Source organism: Theropithecus gelada, chromosome 7a (assembly GCF_003255815.1).
Source record: "Theropithecus gelada isolate Dixy chromosome 7a, Tgel_1.0, whole genome shotgun sequence".
In the NCBI taxonomy this organism is placed as follows: domain Eukaryota; kingdom Metazoa; phylum Chordata; class Mammalia; order Primates; family Cercopithecidae; genus Theropithecus; species Theropithecus gelada.
In genome coordinates, this window is record NC_037674.1 from 8,359,437 (window position 1) to 8,382,136 (window position 22,700).

Here is a 22,700-nt window from a genome sequence, read left to right on the forward strand (position 1 = left end):
GTCCACCTGCCCCTCACACTGATGCTTCTCTTCTCTTTTTCTCTTTAATGTTTGATTATATTCAGGTTAAATTTATATAAGCACAAATCATTAACGCATTTTGATGACTAACAGTCTTTTATTTTAAAATGCAATATTAAATCTCAATTAAAATTATTTGCTATTCCTTTAGCCATTTTCTCTTTGTTATTAAAACAAAAATAAGAACAACTTGTCAGTATTTTTAATTCATTAAAATTTTCCCACATTAAAACAATTTTTAATGTCTTGGCATGCAGTATATTTTTAATAACCTTAAAGAAGCTGTAAAAACAAGTCCTTTACATTTTTCAAGATGCCTTTGTATAGCAATTAAGATAATTATTCCATGTAAATGAGTTAACACATGTGAATAAGTGCTATGGAATTATAAACTGCCATTCAAATGTTATTTTTCCATTTTTATGGTATGCTATTCCTGACCTTACATTCATTTCTGATGGCATGTTTCCATTTCCCTCACAATCTATAAGATGATTCATTTCTGTGTATTTTCCATGGGACTTTGCATATGCCCTCTATAAATCACATTGATTTTTAAAATGTACATTGTAAAATGCTTTCAACCCTACACAAGTAATTTAAAAAATAAAAAAAAACTTAAAGGATCCTTTGAAATGCAAATCAAAACCTCAGTAGGATACCACTTCACTTGGACGGCTATAATTAAAAAGGCAGATAACAACAAGTGTTCAGGAGGCTGTGAAGAAGTTGGGACTCTCATAAGATTGTTGGTGGGAGCCTAAAATGGTACAGCAGCTCCAGAAAACAGTCTGGTATTTCCTCAAAAGGTTAACTCAAGAATTAGAATACAACTCAGCAATTTCACTCCTAGAAATAAATCCAAGAAATATGAAAGCATATGTCCACACAAAAACCTGTACACAAATGTTCGTAGCATTACACATAACAGCCAAAAGGTAAAAATAACTCGAATGTTTGTCTACTTATGAATGGATACACAAAATGTGCTATATCCATACAATGGAATATCTTTTGCGTATAAAAAAATAAATCTTGAAAACATGCTAAGTAGATGTGGCCAGTCACAAAGACCACAATATTGCATGATACCATTTATATGAAATTTCCAGAATAGGCAAATCTACGGAGGCAGAAAGAAGCTCAGTGGTTACTTGGGCTGGATGGGATTGTGGGAAAATGGTGAGTGGCTACTAATGAGTATGGGGTTTTGGGGGAGGTGATGAAAATATTATACAGTTGATTTTGATGATGGTTGCAGAACTCTGTGAGTATATTAGAAACCATTGAATTGTACATTTTAAATGGGTGAATTACGTGGCATGTGTATTGTATCTTAATAAAGCTGTTTTTAAAAAGACTCTGTAAGTTACCATTTTATATGAATTGGTTGTATCACGTTTTACTGTAATTTTTTGGAAAGAACTAAGTGTTAAAATATTTGTATCTTTTTACATTTTATATTTCCATGAAAACCAAAAGCTATATAAATGAAGATTTTAACCACAGTATTCTTATCAGTTTCAACTTGGAAACAATTTAAACGTCTAATAATGGATTTAGTACTATGGTCATCTACATTATAAAATGTTATCCCTTAAAATTATAAAGCTAATGAGATGGCATATAAACATTAAAAGTTTGAAATAATGTTAGGTGGCAGTATATAAAATATAAAATATTTTTATATAATTTTATTTCCATGACCTTCGTTATTTAAAAACACCTATCTCTATGAAAAGATTTGAGATGGTTGGATTACGGAAGATTTTTGTTGTTCTTTTTGTTTTCTGTACTAGTTTTCTTATATAATTCTTCTAATTAAAAAACGAGGAACTGTTATTGCTCCATTAAACAAGCAGAAAGCACAACTATGCAATAAAATTAAAAGGTTCCCTAGAGATGCCTAACCTAAGAGCACTGGGTACCTGCAGCAAAGAATTTCAGACACTAGTGCTTAGTTTAAACTCTACCGTAAAAACACTCCAAAGGTATTAGAGGCAAGAAGGTGGTTACGAAAACTCCAGCTCATTAACTGACTGGCTTATATTCTACTTGTACATCTGGTGTATTTTTTCACCAGTACTTGTTGAGTACGTGATAACTGTCACAGCTGCTCAATCAACAGAAGTTTAGGATATTTTCCCTGCTCTCTTAGAGCTCACATGGGAAATGTGGGTCACTAGGAAGTGGTATGGGTAGATGGCAAGAAATGAAAGGCATTTGGAGCAGAGTTATCCAAATGCCAAGGCCTACAGCTACTGGGTTGATATTGTTAGAAAGGTTAAGCCTCCAGGTTACAGCTGCCCTAGGCAGTCCCGGTGTACTGGGACAAAGGGGAAAGCAGGGAAAGCCTAAGGGAACCTTCCGCTGTTAGGTGCTTTGACAACAGTGTCTTCTCTATTCTCTACACAATGCCTCAGTGTGGCGGAACAAAAGAACAAAATATTTATACCTAAAGTACAATCAAAGTGTTTAACACCCCAAAGGCATACCGACCTCTCAATATGCTGTTTCAAATGTCTGCATTTATTGGTGTAATTTGGATGCTTTGTGGCCAAAGCTTGACCTGTGTACTGCGTGATCATTTGTTAGTGGGTTACTCACTTTCTGACATATTCTTCCCTAAAGGTCAGTGGGCTCCTTGACATGAATTCAATCAACTTCAGTGGAGTAATTAAACAGAATGAGTATTTCCACGTATTTGTAATGCAGGTCCACTACAAAATTTGAATTATCTATTGTTTTAAACTATGTAAGCCTCTTATTTTTTTCAATTAATAGTTCAGTGGATTTCATTCCAGCCTTTCTTTCTACACACAATTTTTGTTGTTGTCCTATATCGTTTCTTTGTGTAACATAGACGTGAACATAGGGTACGATATAGATTACAGCCTCTTTTTTCCAATAACAGTGTGCTCCTCCATGAAGTACGACCCTGCTCCCCCACCTTTAGTCAATACCTGCGCTACAGAAAACACAAAAATCATCCAGTGTCAATATACGGAGGCACCTTCCTCTACAGCCCGCCTCATACCCCGATTTAAATATAGTACCACCACCCACCTTCTGTTACTTCTCCCCCTTCTAGACAGGGGCCCCACGTTGAACACTGTGCTTTGGATTCCTGGTGCTCCATCTCAGAGCCAGCTTCCATGGCCATGTCAGTTCCTTCATCTGTGATTCCTTCCAGACCATCTTATAGTTGAGGCCCCTGAGGTACCAGCACACTTCAAAACAGAGCCATCTTTAACAATGACACACTGACTGGAAACTGCTTCTACTGTTCCTTTAATTAGCCTTACTATGTTTTCATCCACAAGTGTGGGAAACCAGATGCACAGCCACCTACCTGCTCCTTAGCTCAGGAATTGCTCTAGGCTCAGTTTCCTAAGGTCCAAGTCAAGCCTCCTCCCCTTGGCAGTTCTCCAAGGTCTCGTAAGCTGGTTTCCTACCTAACATTTTCTCTTGGAGCAGCTCTGTTCAGAACTGTCAGCCAGGTTTCCCTCTGAGCCTGTTCTGTCCTCAAGGTCCCATAGGACACTACTGCTGGTGCCTGCCCTTTATATCTCAATGTGCTGCAAGAATGGACAGGAGGCACCACACGGCCTCCTAGTCCAAGCCTATGGGGTATTATTTCTACAAGTCCTTGCTTGTCCCAGGAGGAATGAAGCAACTCAGGACTCTAAGTATAGCATCCTAGGAGCCTAACTTCCGGACAGTGACACAAGAAGAAATAATTGGCCTCTGGCTGCTTGAACACTTAGACCGAAACATAAATATATGCAGAAATCATGAAAATCTGAATATTTTGTGAAGAATTTGCATAAGTGTTGAACATGTAATGTGTGGTCACTGGATTCCGGAAGCCTGTCTGTCACATCTGCTCCTTTTCAGAAACAAGTCATTGTCGATCCAAGCATTTGAATCATCCAGTCGCTTGTTTGTATACACCACAAGAACACCACGCAAACGCGAGTCTCTCCTTGTCTCATGACAAAAGCACTTAGGATTCCCTTCCCCTGCCACATGACCAACAATGCACCTTCTTTTGGAGAGAGCTTGTGGGTAAACAGTCATGGCTGCTGTAATGTCTCCCGAACTATAAAGTCCGTATTTCTCATCACCTGACAGGCAGCATAACCCAAATGCCCCCAAAACAACTACAGAACTATAATTAAAATAATAGAAATCATCCTACTTTAGCTGATAGAATGGAAGATCTTTGACTTCTGGAAATTGACTTTTTTCCCTTTGCCTATCCATGTTTGAAAAGATGCAAGCATCTCTACAGTTACTGTCCAGCCAGCTGCTAGGTGTCTGGTGGCTGCACAGGCCTCAGAAGATAAACTGACCTGCACTGATCCTTCATTCAATTTATGATTCATGTATTGATCTTAGAGTCCTCAAGACTTCATCTATCATATTGATTTTAGAGTCCTCAAGATGTCATCTATCAATCAGTCAAAATGCTGATTAAGCACCCACTATGCCAGGCACTGAATCATATGATACGAAGATAACTAAGACAAGGCCCTTGCCTTCAAGGAGTCCCGTCTCCCATGGGGAAAATGAAGAACCAAATAAATTCTTAGAATTTAAAAGTGTTAAAAGGACAGTACTAAAGAAATACAGAGCAGAGCTGCCTAAGGCTGTCCTGTCAGGAGGGTAGGAAGCTAGGAGTCACAATGGAACACTTCTTATGGGAAATAATACTTGAAGGATGATTAAAATTTGATGAGGCAAATCAGAAGAAACATGTACACATAAAAGAATGTATGTGTAAGAAGATGGCATATTTTCAACGGACTGGTATGTGGGCTGCTTATGGAAGAGGCAGGCAAGCCTCAGGTTAAGGTCCCTGTGTACAGCCTTGCTAAGGAAACTGGATTTCATCCTTAAGCCACACACACACACACACACACACACACACACACACACACACAAACTTGCTGTCTTGCCAGCCTCCCTCACATATACCCTCCCCCACCTCTCCTATCTTGGCCTTTTACATGCAAATAATTCTCCCACAACCACAATACACTGAGCACCCGAAATCCAGCTGTGCACAGCACCTGCATCAGGTAATTGTCTGGAAATTCTTGCCTGTTTCCCCTAGGCTTGTTCTTCCTCACCCTTCCTGCCTCTCATATCCCTAAACCTATGCTCAGCTCCCACGTTGCTGTTTCCGGCCAGGCTTTCAACTACCACTTAGAAGTTCCCTTTCTACCCCACGGCTTGACTCTTAACTCTCTGTGGTCATGAGATTTGATTGACCTTAGCAGCTTCCAATGAGAGGAGTTCTCCACCACCTTTACTCCAACCAGCAAATCCATTTGCATCATTATTCGTTTCAACTAGATTCTCTCACACACCGGCTTGCAATAATAGCAATAATAAGAAGTTTCTCAGGTAGCTGTGGGCTGGGCTGAGTTAAATAATTTTCTTAGGGTGAATGGGGACTGCAATCACTCACCTTAAAAGTATATCCAGAAAGACTAGAGATCCAACCATAAAAAGGCATTCTTGAGTTTTAGCTATGTCCCTGGCATTTGGATAGTGCTATGGTTTTCCTTAGCCTTATTAGTAGTTACTTAAATCCCCATTTATACAGAAAAAAGACGTAAACCTAGACTAACTTTTTCACTGGGGTTGACCTATAGTCTAGGAAGCATAATATTCTAGTTTCCTTTATATGTGGTTAAGAAAACTCTTTTAAAGTATCTTTGGTTCACATTAATCTGTGCTTCATCCAAGGACAAGCTTTGGAATATCACAGCAGCCAAGCTGCAGCAAATCCGAGGCAGCCAACTGTTCAAACCGTGCTCAAATAAGGCAAACGCTCAGCTGTAGCCAATCCAGCTGTTTCTACGCCTCATTTCCGTTTTCTGTCTATAAATGTTATCCGGCCATGCGGCAGCCCTGAAGTCATTCTAAGCCTATTCTTGTTCTGGGGGCTGATTCAAGAATCGTTCTTTGCTCAATTAAATTCTGTTAAATTTAGTTTAAAGTTTTTTTTTCTTATTTTTTAACACCTCCCAGGCTTAAATTATTTCTGCTCATTATTTGGCACTTCATTCCAGCCTCTCCCAGTAAAACTGCCTGTGATAAAGCAGTTGTAGAGGGGAAATTCATATTGAAGCCCAAACATGATTATAAGATGCGAAAACAACTACTACTAGATATAGCTTTTTTTTTTTTTTCTCATGAAAAATATAGTATAGTCGACAAAGTATAGGCCTTGAATTCGGGAAGGTTACTATCCATCTGACTTCGGGCGGGTCCTTCCTATAAAAAATGGAGATAACAGAGATCTTTCTAAAGTTTTTGAGGATTAAAGAAAAAGAAGTACTTGAAACACGTTTTACAGCACTCATTAAATGCCTGTTATTACTATTGTTTCCACCAATACTACCACTATTACTATCATTACCACAACCAATTAAGTGTGGCACTGACCCAAATTTAAGAGGAGCTATGGATGATCCTGCAGAGACTGAGAAATACCCTATTTGAGATAATGTTAGCCTCAGATTCAGGTGTATCACTTATATAGTGAGCGCTTAAGAACAATGGAGGATCCAGTTTGGAGAAATTACTCCCTTCTAACAACTCTCACGAGTTCCCAACCCCTACTCCAAAAGGGAGAGAGAGAAAACAAATCCAGGTGCCACTGCTGGAAGCTATACGCCCTCAGATTCTGGCAATAACAACGAAAGTATTTGTAATTTCCTGCCATAAAGACGACAACGCAGAAATTCTGCATCTCCTTAAGAGTAATTTAAAATATGGAGGGCATCGAAACCGTAGCCGCATTTTGATTACTAGCATTCTGAGAAATACACAGGGGCTGAGAGATTGACAGGGTAGCATTCATTTTTCAGCGTTTTCTTACTTAACCAGCATATGCTCTTGAACATCTTTTTTCCCCCACACAAGTAATGTAACCTTAACATGCTTTTGGAAAATCTCAACTACGGATTAAGCTCAATGTTTGCCCCTTGCACCTCAGTAAACTTATGGAGTCCACTTCAGGGATCAAAATGTATAGATATGTGGAATAAGATACTTAACAAATGTTTTGCAGTGATTCCAATAAGTAAACCTTAATTTCTGAACTGTCCTTCACCCACATCTACTAGAGATAACTATTATCTAGCGAACAACATTTTTGTACTCTCTCGATGAGACAGAAGGAACACAAAGATTAATATTGCCTTAAAGGAAGAACCACTAGAGCAAACAATGGTTATGAAGCATACTCAGGACCATATACCAAATTAGTGTTTGAACTAAGAATAAAATTCAGATTGACCTTGCATTCAAATGCCTATTCTTCATCTAGTTTAGGTTATGGGTGATGGAATGGTACTACAGAAGAGAAATAATACTGTTTTCCATGTTCCTAGAAAGAAAATTGTGGTGAATTTGCAAAGACTTTTGCATCAAAGTAATGATATAGTGTGTTGTGAATTTGCAAAGACTTTTTCTAAAACTACTTCTGACTTTCCACAAGATGAAATCATATGAATTCTGAGAAAACGTAAATACATGTGCATGTATCTCTACGAAATGCCAATACATCGCAAACTGTAGTTTGCAAACCTAAACTTACATAATTCATTGCCTAACATCCTCCACGGGAAACTAGCTTTTTCTGTTTTAGTTGCTAGTTCCGACCAAGCAATTATAATGTAAGGGATTTTGTCATTTGTTTTATTAATAACTTTCCTTATAGTTTAATATCCAGTCCATCTGGTACCATTGGAACAGCTGATGATTCTCCAAACACAGATATCCTCAGTGGCATACTAAGAAGTTCATCTAAAAGATTAGAACAAACCAGAAAAATGGAGATCATGACTTCAAATAAGCGCCAACAAATAGAGAAGTAGGAAAGCAAAAAATGTCAATTTCTCCCTTAAGGCTGAAATTAATTACCTTTACACAATTTATTTTTAGTAGGTAATTTTTCTAATTTCAGTATAAACTTGTTGATAAGAATCAAGTGAAACTTGTTTGACAGGAATGAGGGACAGTTCTTGTAGGAAACAAGAAATCAGAAAATCTCTTCCTCTCACATCCCAATAATGCTCATGTTAAATATAAAAAACAAAAAACATGATTTAAACAATGTTCATATGAAATATTAGATAAAAATATTTTCACCTATTTTGGTTAAATAATCTAGATTAAGTATTTCTTGATATTGATATAGCATTTTATTACAGCAACCTATCTTTAAAGAAAGAATGGTATAAAATCTTTAAACTTCAATTTCTAGTCACATTCATACTCCAAAGTCTTTATGAAGAAAATAATGTCTATAAAAAAAAGATTGGCCCTAAACCTACCTTTACAAAAAAAAAATTAGACACATAAATTCTTAGTTTTATTCAACATAATTGAAAATATTAATATTCAGATGGTATAATTTAAAAAATTGGAGATCAGCACCCCTGCAGGTAACAACTGGAGGACATCGGAATCAACTTATGTGACAAAACAATGACCTTTCAGCAAGAATTCTTCCTAGTTCAGCCCATAAAAACTAGAAAACTAAAAACACTAAGTAGAGAGAAACTTCTGTTCTGATGATCTAGTTAGATTCATCTTTATGTTCAATAAACACCCTTCTCTCCCCACCTGCAACTGAGAGAACAGGCTTCTGTTTTCAAGCTTACCTTCCTCTGGGGTTACCGACCTCCTGTGCCGGCACTTCCAAATCTTGGGAACTGAAATGGACTGTCCGTATCTTGGGCTATAGTGGTAGCAGGCACTCATGGTGCCAAAGGGTGGGGAGCCTGTGGTGAACATGATGGATTCTCAGGACTGCCTGGGTTGAAGGAACATGTGGAGGATGTGCCTCCCCTGCTCCATCACAAGAATGACTGCTACAGTGCCACCCAGGAGACTCTGCCAAGCATTAATGAGTCACTCGTCCGTATGCTCAGGGGGCCAGACAGGTTTCACCACTTTATAGCCCTATTAATGATAAAACTTTCTGTAAAACACCAGCACTATTCTTGAAGAGCTTGCTTTTATTTTCCTCCTCTTTCAAGGGATAGGAGTGATCACTTTGTTTTACAAAAGATGTTTTCAGTTAAACACAGAACTTACAAAAATTTTTTCTTTTTTTTGAATCATCTCTCAAAACTAAGCTCTCATAGTCTAAAAACTGTTTGTACTTTATTCGTCCTTAAAATGCGTTAAGGATTTCATTTTCAGATTTTGAAAGCCAGTCCTCTTCTCTGCTCTTAGAAAACGACCTCCCCATCACTGGGTTTAGCCTTGGATGTAAACTTGGAACTGTCAAAAACCACTGTATAATTATCTTAGTGAGACTTTGTGTTTATATTGTGTCTTCTATCTAAAGAGCTCAAAGCATTTTGCAAACATGATCTTATTAAGCGTCACAACACCTCATTCAGGAATGCGATGGTAAGGATTATTATCATCAATTTTAACAGGTGGGGAAACTGAGAGATTAGCAATTAAATGACTCAATTTGAGGTTACAATGTTAGTTAAAGGCAGAGTTTGATTCAGGACTCTGACATCTATTTCCAAGGACATACCCAAGTGACCAATGGAGAGCAGCATGGTGAAATGAAAATTGTTTTTTCACTTCTCAGAAAGAATCTGTTCTTTTGCTCTACAGCTTGAAGAACATTAAACATAGGCAATTACAAAATAATTTCTGTTTACAAATCTTGGCACACCCTGCTAAAGATAGCAGATGTGCTAACTCCGGTCACTTCATTCTCCTGCTTACCCTTTCCAAGGGCCACCACCATCTTCCAGGTCAATGGATTAGGTCACCAACTGTGCCCACACTGTTTCTAGGTGGTTAGCTAGTGCACTTTTTTCTACACACCGGTAGGAAAGACGTTTTCATAGTTGGCCATCTAGTGCATGTTTATTGGGGAACAGTCCAGCCACAAGGAACTGTATAATGCAAAAATGAGAAAACCTCATGTTGCCAACCCCAGAGGTGACTATTGTTGTATGTGGGGATACACACACACACACACATGTAGTGACACCAAGTTACTGTGTGGCAGCTTGTTTTTTTTGTCTTTTCATGTTCTGGGATTCCTTGATCATGGCTTTTGTCAGTTTATATATATCTACATCATTCTTTTAGTGACTATATACCCATTTTACAGATATATGTACAAGATATGGAAAAATTTGTTCTACCTATTACCCTTTTACTGCACATTTGGATAATTTTTTAATCCTATGAACTCCAATGAACATTCTTGCATGTTTGTATATTTTTAAAAGTATTTCTTTTGAATCTACTTCCCATTTTTTACAAGCTCTCCAGGACTCTTTCTTCTGAAAATCTACCTGTTGCACTATACACTGAGCTGCTTATAGTACAGTAGCCCATTATCTTGGATGCAAAGTAAATTCACCTCTTTCTTCCCATTGCTTCTTGGTAGAGGTTGTAGTCTTAATTATAGGATACTACTCTACCTCCACTCATATAACCCAAAAATGTAAACAGGAGAACCTTCCACATGGGACAGATGAAAAGTTGGCTAGATGATGGTGTAAGAACAGTATACAATACCCCATCTATGATTTACAGCCCACTTTCTCCAAGGACTTAATCAACAACAAAAAATTAAACTGCTGCCTTTTACCGAGAGCAGTGGGTCCTGTGTTTTGAAACAAGAAGCATTCTGCAAATAAGACTTATGTCATATGCCTGATTCTGAGTTTGAGTACCATAATGACCGATTACTTTGTACCTCTGCTCCCTCAGACCACGCGGCTGATTCAGGGTCATATTCAATGCCAATGTCAATATTGTTTACAATGTTCTGGACTTTCTATAAATTGAGAGCACAAAGGGAGAAACTTATTCCCTCGTTTCCAGTATTACATTTAGTTCATATGATATAAAGGTGGAAATCATTTGTCTGTTATATCATTTCCCAATAAAGTATACAGTCGACAAGTTTTTTTTGTTTGTTTGTTTTGAGACAAAGTCTTGCTCTGTCGCCAGGCTAGAGGGCAGTGGTGCAATCTTGGCTCACTGCAACCTCCACCTCCTGGGTTCAACCAGTTCTCGTGCCTCAGCCTCCTGAGTAGCTGGGATTACAGGCACCCACCACCATGCCCAGGTAAGTTTTGTATTTTTAATGGAGATGAGGTTTCACCATGTTGGCCAGGATGGTCTCAATCTCCTGACCTCAAGTGATCCACCTGCCTCAGCCTCCCAAAGTGCTAGGATTACAGGCCTGAGCCATTGTGCCCAGCCAACAAGGTTTTTTCTGGGTTTTTTTGTTTGTTTTTTTAATTTTAAGAATTTGAAAAAGAAAGCAGTAGACTTAGAGCCACAGCAAGAAAAATCTAGAACTTAATTATGTCTCTCTCATTGTGTTACCTATTTATTCATTTATTCATTTACCAAAAGTGTACTGCAAGCAAACAATGTGAAGATGACATGATCTGTACTTTCAAGGAGCTGACAATATAGTCAGGCCAATAGACAAAGAAACAGGTAAATAAACAATAATACTCTGGAAGCGCAGGAAAGGGCCTGGGAACTTTTACAGTTAACTATATGGTGAAACAAATTCTCCCTTGTCCACGGAATTAAGTGGAATGTTCTTAGGTGAAACCTGAAAGATTTCGAAAACTCTGACCTATAGTCACCAAAAAAGTGAGTAAGCTGAGAAGTCTTATTTATTCTTGTCATACTCCAATTCTATGTGTTTCTACTCCTTCTTAAAACATTGTTGTGTTCTGCAAACTCAAGTAACCATGTAATTGTGCTTTAAAAGAAAACTTTTTAACCCAGGCATGTATTAAAACAATTTTCTCACAAAAAGTACATGCCAAGTGAGAAAGTAAGATAGGTCAGAGAAGTTTTTATAAAATTAATGTTGGCTTTAAGCAGTACAGATTGGCTCATCCTTTAACTGCTTAGCCAACAGTACATTTCATGTATACCTTCTAGATGTCCTGAGTATTAAAATTCAACAGGATAAACAACCAGGCCAATATTCTGACATCACCTTCTAAACAGTACCACTAGATAATGCAGCAGTAATAAAATCTAATGGCCACTAGTGACAGGTACAATGTGAGAGAGAAAACTTGGCATTTGTGTCAAATCTATGAATACTAAATTGGCACATGCTGGCCTATCCTACTCCAAGTTTGCTCCTCCAAAAAGCTAATGATGTATGTCAACAAAGATTGACCACAGCAACAGACTGCTGCCATTATTCTGTTACATAATCTGAAAGAAGAGGGAACTGGAATATTTCTTATACATAAGAATAGAAAGAGACTGACAATACAGGCTATCCAATCTTGATAAAGCAAACCAACATCTATGTAGCATGTACTATGTGCCAGGCAGTGAGCTAAATGCTTTATGTATGCATGGCCTAACAATACCCTGCTAGATAATTAATGTCACTTACAAATAAAAAGACAGGCCAAGAGAGGTTAAGTAATCATACCATGTTCACAAAACTAAACAGGTTTACAGCATCTCCACATCCTTATAACTAAAGCTCAAATTCTAAAATAATCTAGAATGCCTCTTTCTTTCAATGTCATATTGTTAAGCCTTGTGGACCTATTTTTGCAATGTTTTCATATCCATTCACTTATTTCCAGGCCCAATTCAAGACCCCATCAATAGGAACAATCACCAACCGGCCTTCCTTTTTCTAACCTCTTATTTCTGTTCACTCTGTTGCTTAATCTTTCCAAATCAAGGCTGGGGTCATGTCACTCCTTTGCTCAAAGGCCTTCCATAGCTTTTCACCATCTGTTGAATTAGGTAAATACTCCTGAACCTGGCATCCAAAGCCTACTGCACTATGTAGTACATAGACTTGGTTCAATCAATGTTTGTTGAGTGAATACATGGCACTAAGCTAAGGCTCACTATTTGTGGCAATAGTTCTCCATAGTAGTATCATAGTATAGTATTAAATACGTCCTCAAAAGATAAAAACAAGGCCTAGAATCGGTTTCACCTTAAAACCAAGAATATTGAGGAAAAATTAAATCTAACATATAGTATGGGGGTACGGGTTACGTGGTGAGGGTGGTTGGTCAAACAGAGCTATTTGATGAAACGTATGTTTTAACACAGGTTAAGTTTTCCAAGACAGGTATGTCCCTTCCATGAATTCCTCACTTCAATATTAGCATATTGTTTCCTCCCCATTTGGCCTTTTGGCTCCACTAAGGAACGCTTCTTAGTTAGAATTTCTTATATTACAAGTGGCAGAAATCCAACTAGATTGGCTTAGGCAGAATAGAATTTGTTCATATAATCAAAAAGTCCAGGATTATAGGCATGGTGCTCAAATGATATAAGGAATCTCTCTACATCTCTCAAATCTGTTCTCCCCTCATGGTATCAAGAATAATCATTATAGCTTCAGAATTACATTCTTCTAGCTCAGTAACCATAGCTACTGAGACAGTGTCCCAACTATTCCAGCAAAAGACTGGAGAACTACTCTCTAGAGCATAACTTAGAAAATATGCCCGTCCCTAAACAGATTACAGTGACCAGGTGATGTGAATTCTCATTCTTCAGTCCTCGGTTGATGATCATCTTTAGATACAGTAGATCAGCTTCATCCTAACCATACAGAGTGCAAAGAGTGAGACGTGGCTTTTCAAAAGAAGAGTGGAGTAATGTTACAAAGAGGAAACAGATGCCGTGTGGAGAAAAAAACAAAAACATTGACATTCACTGTAGAAAAGTTCTGAGACATAAAAGTGAGAAGGGGGTGTGGTCAGCATCTTGCTGTGCTGTTTTAGCCTCTCTGTGCCACTTCTAACGAATGAGTGGGCCCCTCTGTACATTTCACCACCCTTGCCATTTTGCGCCTTCATCAGTAAAGCTTCCCATGTCCCTGCCATTCAGCAGAGGAGGCAGCTGCACAGCCTTCTTAAATTACTGCTTGGGACTGAGCATTGGGATTGCTTTAAACCTCTCCCAGGTGACCCTAATGTGTAGCCAGGGTTGAGTCACTGGAGTAGGGAAGGCCTTGATCTTCACCGTCAGCACATACAAATATTGCATTCATCTAGTATGTATTTGGTCTAGTCTAATAATCTGTGTTCTTTTGAATAAAAATATCTGAGGTTACTCCTTTCATTTTCAGAAACTGATCCACAAAGTCTGGAAGAAGGAGAAAATCCCACAAATCAGACACTAAACAGCACTCTTTGGCCTCCTTAATTATGGATTTTCCTTTGTTTTTTGCACAGGATCAATTCAATACTAGATGAAAAAAGTGCTTAATGTTAATTTTTCTGCATTTCTTTTTAATTTGGAAGGGGAAACAAATCATGGAGCCTTGTTTGCCACAAGGACAAATATGAAAGATATTATGTGCCACTCTCCTCCACTGAGGTTTTGATGTCTTTGAAATCAGAGGCAATTCAAATGAAGTTATATTCCTGGAATATATAAAATCCCTTCTCAAATCCATGTCTACTCTTATCATGGAATGCTTAAATCATTGAAAGTGACTGAGTTTTTCCATTAGCCCCTCTCTATAAAACAACGTAATACCTTACAAGAACATTTTATCTAGGGAGGCCAAATGATGTGGTGGAACGCAGTGTGTGAATCCCTGATCCAACACTTCCTGTAAGTCACTTACTCAGCTTAAGGTCACCTCTCTGAGTCTAATTTTTGTCTTCCATAAAATGAAGGAAATAACCTCTCTCAGAGACTCTTGTAAAGTTGAGAGATAATACATAGAAAGCTTCTGATGCATAGTAAGCAGTGAAGAAATGTTAACAATCATCATTTAGGAAAACAATCTCCTTTTAAAATTCGGTCTTGAAGATTAGTTCTAGCTGAAAAAAGGTAGACTCTTCCTTGATTTACCAGGGCACTAAGACAATACATGCAGAAGATTAAAGGAAATATCTAATGGGGTTATACAAATTAGTTATATTTGGTGCCCGAACGAATCGCTGTCAAATTTGGATATCTAAATTACAGCTTTAAAAAATTCAGACTAGGCGGGGCGTGGTGCCTCACACCTGTAATCTCAGCACTTTGGAAGGCCAAGGCAGGCGGATCACTTGAGGTCAGGAATTCAAGACTAGCCTGGTCAACATGGTGAAACCTTGTCTCCACTAAAATACAAAAATTAGCCAGGTGTCTCAAAAAAAAAAAAAAAAAAAAAATTGAGAATAAAGTCTGTTAAATGGCCAACTTTGTATGGTGAAATTTTGGTAAAAACTCCCATTGTTTTAGTGAGTGCACCCTTCCTATTTTCATGTAGTTCATTAAGGATATGTTTCATTAATACTAAATCCCTAAACATGTAATTTCCCAAGCATGACTGATTGGCTGAGAAGCGCCAAATTTCTTTCTAAAAACCATCTCTTCAACAATTCATGGTTGAAGGCTTTTTTGTGCAATAAGTCACTAAGCTGGGAAAGTGGCTTCTATCTACACATGAGATAATAACAATACTACTAACCTCACAGTGCAGTTGTGAAAAACAGATGAGGTAAGGTGGATGAAAGGGCTTTGCAGGTGATAAAGTACTGTGTAAATGTTATGCTTTTGCAGCTGTGACTGCCACAGCTGCTGACTAAATGAGTTTATCCCCGGTCACGAGGAGCATACATCCTCATTAGAGACATGGTGTGTTATTAAGCACCACATGAAGACAGAGTTTTCGGAGGAAGATGGGTGGCGAGATCAAGGAAACACCACCATGAGGGAGGCAGGGCACCACGCCCTCATGGATGGGCAAGAGTGTAATAGTGAGGAGGCAGAAGGTCACTGTGGGCAGGCAGTCCAGCAGAGCAGCACGCAGTGTGCAGAAACAGCGAGGAGCCTGGCGGCCCAGAGCCTGTGGAGGGTGAGAGGAGAAGGTGGGTACGGAGGGCAGAGAGAGTGGATCCCATAATGTCCAAAATTTTTTCAAGACAGACCAACTCTACATCCACTCTTATTATTTGCTGAGTACCTCCAAAACTCAGTGAAAAAGCTCCAAAGATTTAGCTGGGGTTCTTAGCACTTCTGCCCATTCTTCCGCAGACCAGAAAAAAGAAGGGAAGCAGCAGGAAATGGGCGGAAGAGAGAGAGTTGCAAATTCTGGCAGCATGCCCAGCATGGAACCAACTCAGCAGACAGGAAGCGAAGCAATAAAAGAGCAATGTAGGCTGCAGGCAGGCTGGAGCGGAAACTCAGGAACGGAGGGAAGACAAATTACTGTAACAGCCAGTTTGCAGGGCCATGAAACCCGAACTCTTTTGGATCCGCCTTTCTGGTGAGTGTTGTCTGGCTCTGAAACTTCGGAAAGGAAAACTGATACCCATAAATAACTGCGGCTATAACTGCAAAGTGGGATAAATGTTTCATCTTGATTAAATGTAAGGTGGTTCCTGACAAAGAAAGAACTATGGCTGGCTGACTCTGGAGAGGCTTGCAAGATGCCATTATGACTACATGTGGCAGTTTGAGAAAACTACAAGATGCATATTGCAAAAAGACATGCTGAGCTTTCTGCTGTTTTCCAGGCACTGTATCAGGTGCTGGGTGGGGGAGTGATGAACGAGATAGGGTCCCATTAACAAGGAGTAGCAGATTTCCCATGTTACATCTCTCAGAGAGGAGGTCGGGCCAGATCTGTTTCTCTTCAAAAATACACCCTCAAGAAAAATCAACTGACTGGTCGGATCATCACTACCCAACCACAGATCTCCTTCCTTATTCTTCAGAACAAGAATCAGCCAAATAAGTAATGTCACGATTAATGCTCCTCCACATACAACCTGGACCCTAAAACCCTCTGAACAACTTGATTCTGTTCACAGACCACCCACTTAACCACAGCCTCAAAGGATGGACCAGAACAACTAGTTAATGAGTGAACCTAGATCTAACTGTAAATAAAACACTAAAAATAGATGACTCTTACTAAATGAAACCCAAATGTAACTGTTTCTATTAAACTCAAGCTGAATAAAGACTTTTAAACACTGGTGAACCCTTCAAAACAGAACCAATCTTTAAGTATCCTAAAGCTATTCAACCAAGATATAAGTTAAAATACAAATATTTTCCAATCAAACTCAGCACCATTCCAACTGAAGCTTCCACTTGGGGCTGTGAAACTCCCTCTTTGGAGGTAAGCTGTGCTGAACCTGTGATTTCAGGCAGATTATATTGTAATGATAGGGGAAACCAATGCCACATCCACTTGCAGTGTCTGTGGAGAACTACATCTTGCAACATATTCAAGATCTCACTCCTCAGTCTCCCCGAAAAATTCTGTTGGTAACAGAGAAACGAGACAGTGCTGTGTTTCCGAGGGATCTTATGTCTCTGTTCATTCTACAAAAAATGGAGAGAGATGGAAACAGAGGAAGAGGCAGCAACAGGACAGGAGAGAGGGAAGAAAGGGGAAGGGAAGGAAACAGAAGGGCAACGGGGTAAGGGGACAACAGAGAAATCATAGCAGAATGCCCAGACATAAGGCAGGTCAGGTGACAGGAAGGGCAAGGAGGATTGGAGGAGGAACCAGGAATGAGGCCAGAGGAAGAAGGGAGAGGAGGCAGCGTGGTGATAGGACCAGGAGAGAGTATAACAGAAGTAGGATGGAGAAGTAGAGAAAGCAAACAAATTGCTCTGGGGAAAAAAAAAAAAAAAGCAAAAAGCAGACTTATGAGCAACCAAAGGCCATAATTTCCAACATTTTCAGAGAGCAGTAATTAGAAGCGGATCAGTTGGGAATTTGATCATGGCTGTTGATTAGACAAGACCATCAACAGGGGCTGATTCTGGGCCTGATCGTTGAAGGAGCTCAAAGATTCACCAGCCTCGCTCCGGACTCCAATTGTTCGCCATTTGTTAATCAACAAAATCATTCTTCGTACTTCCTAAAAGAATTTTTATTCCTATGACATTGTAAAGTCCATTTATAAAAGGCCTCATGTGAGTTCTCATAGTCATTACACTGAGAATGAGACATTATGATATTTTATGTAAACACATACCCTGCGGGGAGTTCGTTCCTTCCGGTGGGTTCTTGGTCTCGTGGATTTAAAGAATGAAGCCGCGGAGCTTCGGGTGTTACAGCTCTTAAAGATGGTGCGTCCGGAGTTTCTTGGTGCGTCCGGAGTTTCTTGCTTCCGGTGGGTTCCAGGTCTCGCTGACTTCACGAATAAAGTCGCGGACCTTCACTGCAGACCTTCAGGGCGAATGTTACAGCTCTTAAACGTGGCGCAGCGAGTGTTACAGCTCTTAAAAATGGTGCGGACCCAGTGAGCAGCAGCAAGAGTTACCGTGAAGAGCAAAATAACAAGCCCGCATACCATGGACGGGGACCGGAGCGTGCTGCCGCTGCTGGTGCGGGAGGCCAGCTTTTATTCCCTGATTTGGCCCCACCCATGTCCTGCTGATTGGTCCATTTTACAGAGTGCTGACTGGCCCATTTTTACAGAATGCTGATTGGTACATTTACAGTCCTCTAGCTAGATACAGAGTGCTGATTGGTGCATTTACAATCCTCTAGCTATGCAGAAAAGTTCTCCTCCCCACCGACCCAGAAGCCCAGCTGGCTTCACCTCACAGCATTTTAAAGCTCAATGTAACTCTTGGTGGAAACAGCAATTAGGCAACACCACAATGCAGTTAGCTACCAGAATTTGGGGACAAGAATTGAAACCACTCAGTGAAATCTAGAAACTTCAGATTATAAATATATGCTTTAAATATAAATAATATAGTATGCCATACTTCTTTTCCAAATGAGGTAAATCACTAAACTTAACTGAGCTGAAATAAATCTGAGGCTGGTGTAGCAATGTGTATAAATAACCATGGTAAGATTACCAAAACACTGTTGAAATCTGGGTATTTTTGAGAGCTTTCTCAGTACCTGCACGTGGATAAGTTGAAATACTTCCTATTTCTAACATATCTGTCTACTGACAGGTTAAACTGGCATATGCTGATGCCCACACTTCCTAGCATGCATGCCATGCCAGACACCTCCATAAGCATGACCTCATGAGTCTCACAACTGTCCACTGTGGTGGGTGCCACCCCAATCCTACAGATGAGGAGACTAAATCTGAGGGTGGCTCAGGTCACACAGTTGATCACCGGCAGAGCGAAGATATGGACCCAGGGCTTTACTCCAAGTCTGAGACATTTTGTAAGATAACCAGACTGCCTCCATTGGTTCACACCTCTGACCAGAAAAGAGCTGACTAGAATTTTTTTTTTTTTTTTTTTTGAGACAGAGTCTCATTCTGTCACCCAGGCTGGAGTGCAGTGGTACAATCTCAGCTCACTGCAACCTCCACCTCCCAGGTTTAAGCCATTCCCCTGCCTCAGCCTCCTGAGTAGCTGGGAGTACAGGTGCACGCCACCATGCCTGGCCAATTTTTTTTGTACTTTAGTAGAGATGGGGTTTCACCATGTTGGCCAGGATGGTCTCAATCTCCTGACCTTATGATCCACCTGCCTTGGCCTCCCAAAATACTGGGATTACAGGTGTGAGCCACCGCACCTGCCCTATTTTTTCATTCTTGATCCAAGTTCCTGCAAATTTAGAAAACCTTCCTCTTATGCCAGTTAAGATTGCCCTGCTAGCATTTTCTTTCTGTGTTCATTATTTATTATAACTATTTATGTCATTGAGGAGAAATTCATTGTGTTCAGAAGACTGTACTGAACTCAAAATATACATGTATATACGTAAATATACACACTTCAAAACTAAATATATAGACACTTTTTTCAAACGCTTAGGCTAAGAATCAGTTTTATGAAACGAGGTAGAAATATCAACAAAGATTGAGACAAGTTATGGGCTGCACTGTAGTTTATTATAGCAAAGATCAGCAACCTAAGAATGAGATGAGAAGGTTTAAAAAATTAAGGTGATTTCATCCACTGGAATATGTGCAAATATTAAAATTGATTTTAAGCGATTTTGATGACAAGAAAATGTTGTGATATAATACAAAGCAACTTTGTTAATAGATATATGCATTTTTAAAAGCCCAAATTATTAAGTGATAATTTCAGAGTTTTAGTTTGGAGCAGTTTTTATGTATTAGTTTTAAAAATAATTTGAGTCTCCAGTATGTATGTAATACCACACTGAATATTATTAGAGTCTGTATTCATTTTAGAGTCAAAACACATTTGTTTGTCTATTAAGATGTTTTGATTTAATTTTATTTATTTTATTTTTGGAGTGTTATAATTTTTAAAATTTGTACTGAGAAAAACTAGATGGGAGATTTGGTTCTATTTCTTACTAGCTGTGTTTCTTTAGCCAAGTTTACTTTAATTCTAGGCTTCAGTTTCTATATCTGTAGAGCAAACAATACTTGTGATGGTTGTCATAGAGTTGGTGGGAGAATCAGATAGAATAATGTCTATGAAAGAGCACTGCAAACTGTAAAAAGCTGTATTAGGCCGGGTTCGGTGGCTCATGCCTGTAATCTCAGCACTTTGGGAGGCCGAGGCAGGTGGATCACCTGAGGTCAGGAGTTTGAGACCAGCCTGGCCAAATACAAAAAATTACAAAAAATACAAATACAAAAAATACAAAAAATTAGTTGGGCGTGGTAGTGGACACCTGTAATCCCAGCTACTCGGGAAACTGAGGCAGAAGAATCACTTGAACCCAGGAGGCAGAGCTTGTAGAAAGCTGAGATCACTCCACTGCACTCCAGCCTGGGTGACAGACTCAGAGTCTATCTCAAAAAAAAAAAAAAAAAGCTGTATTAAAATCAGGATGTGCATGGTTATTATTTTTATTGACTTTTATGGCTCTATTTCTGAACAAGTAAAAATGTCAGCTGAAGATAGAAACGCGTGTTGAAAATAATCTCTAATTATAACTAGTCATCGATATACTTTCTCACTGTGTGTCTGTGTGGCCCAGACCACTGCGTATTCTTCATGATCTCTCACAAACTGTGAACGTAATAATATGCAACACCAAGTGCTTGCCACAGGAAGTATCCTTCACAAATACAACAACCCCACTGAGAGTTTCATACAGAGAGATAACATCACTGTAGGCCGCCTCCTCAAAGCAACCAGCCTGAGCAGCCATGAGGATAGGCCATCAGGAAACCGATGGGGAGGGGAGGTCTGGGCACTGCAAAAGTGCAGTACAAAGGTGTAGTCAACACTTACTAGGTAAGGGGCCTCTGCGGGCAATCCAGCCTCAAGTGAGTGAAACATCTCTACCATGCTATTAAATGCTGTTTAAGTAGATGTCATAAAAGCACTTTAAGATCCCCAGAGAAAGATACTAGTCTGAATAGCACGGATCATTATTTTTCCACACCTGCTTTGACCCTCTGTACAAGAAGGAGAGAACAAGATAAAAACACTTAAGTCCCAGGAAGTGCCCTGAAATGATCTTTGCCTTCCTTTCTACCCGGGGCAATCATTCAGACCAGTTAGGCCAAGGATCTGAAATAATATCTTCCACAGCTGGGTTGGAAGAAAGTCAAGAATTTTCTTTTCCCTTTTTTCTTTATTCCCATTACTCACGCTCTAACTCCTCAGCTTGTCTCCTCTTCCCCCTCTTCCTTCTTCTTTCCTGGCTGCAATATGCTTGTCTCAATTCTAATAATACAAAATAGAAACAGCTGAATATTTTCAACAAATCAGCACTTCTCCAAAACTACTCAACAGCTTCAGCTTCTCTATAACCACACTTCTTATTCCCGCTCTCTGGTACTTCTTTTTCTTTTTTCTCTTTTTCTTTTTTTTTGGTGTGTGGGGGAGTACTCTACCTTGGTCCACTGTAGTCTATCACTTTCAAGATGAAAGAATCAGCTGGTCTTTCTCAGACCTCAGCACGTAGGCTTCAGGTGTAAAGAAGCTGCCTGTGTGCAATTGGGTCCCATAAGGAGATGCTATATTTCTTTCCAATGCAGCCCACATCATGTCCTTTGGAAAAGCAGCCTCAGACCACAGCTGACATGACATTATGAGGCAGAGCTTTGTAAGTCACAGATAAGTGCCAGGTCATTTGCAGTATTAATATTATATGCATGTATTATACCCAGGATACTCACCACACCTAAGAACAGAGGGAAGAATTGCAACAGGAACATCCAAACCTGCAGCTTCCCAGCCTATTCTTCTTCTTCGTGAGACATTAACCTAAAAGAACTTCGGGGGTCTTGGCAATTTGTTTCCTAGGAACACCTTTAATTTCCTTTTGTAATATCAGACAGCACAGCCACCTGAACTCTTCCATCACTGTCTCCATCTCCTCCCATGCACATGCCTGCCTGGACCTGCACCTCTTTGACCACATCTTCAAGATGTCTCCACAATAATCCAACCTGGAGAAGGCCAGAGGGGTTGTTAGTCTGTGAGCACACACCCCCCTCTACTGGACAAAACACGAAGAAACATACATGCCTGGGAAAGGACCATAGAATTCTGGAACAGAAAGGAACGTGTAATTAATTGCCCTCACTTTGTAAAACCCAGGCCTACAGAAGTGCCCCAAGTCACAGACTTATAATGGGAATAGGGGGCCAAGCACCACATCTCTCTGCCTCCCATATCACGCACCATCACTACGTGGAACTGTGTGTCCCTCAACAGTTCAACTCACAAGAGAGGATTATGCAACCGAGTTCATGGGAGTCTTTAGGTTAGGA

At 39.6% G+C, this 22,700-nt stretch overlaps 1 protein-coding gene across 1 annotated transcript in view; it reads right to left on the reverse strand.

Annotated features, from left to right (window-relative positions):
- The window catches only part of FMN1 (formin 1), a 389,651-nt gene that overhangs the window by 344,888 nt on the left and 22,063 nt on the right, over window positions 1-22,700 (reverse strand). The window lies entirely within an intron of this gene.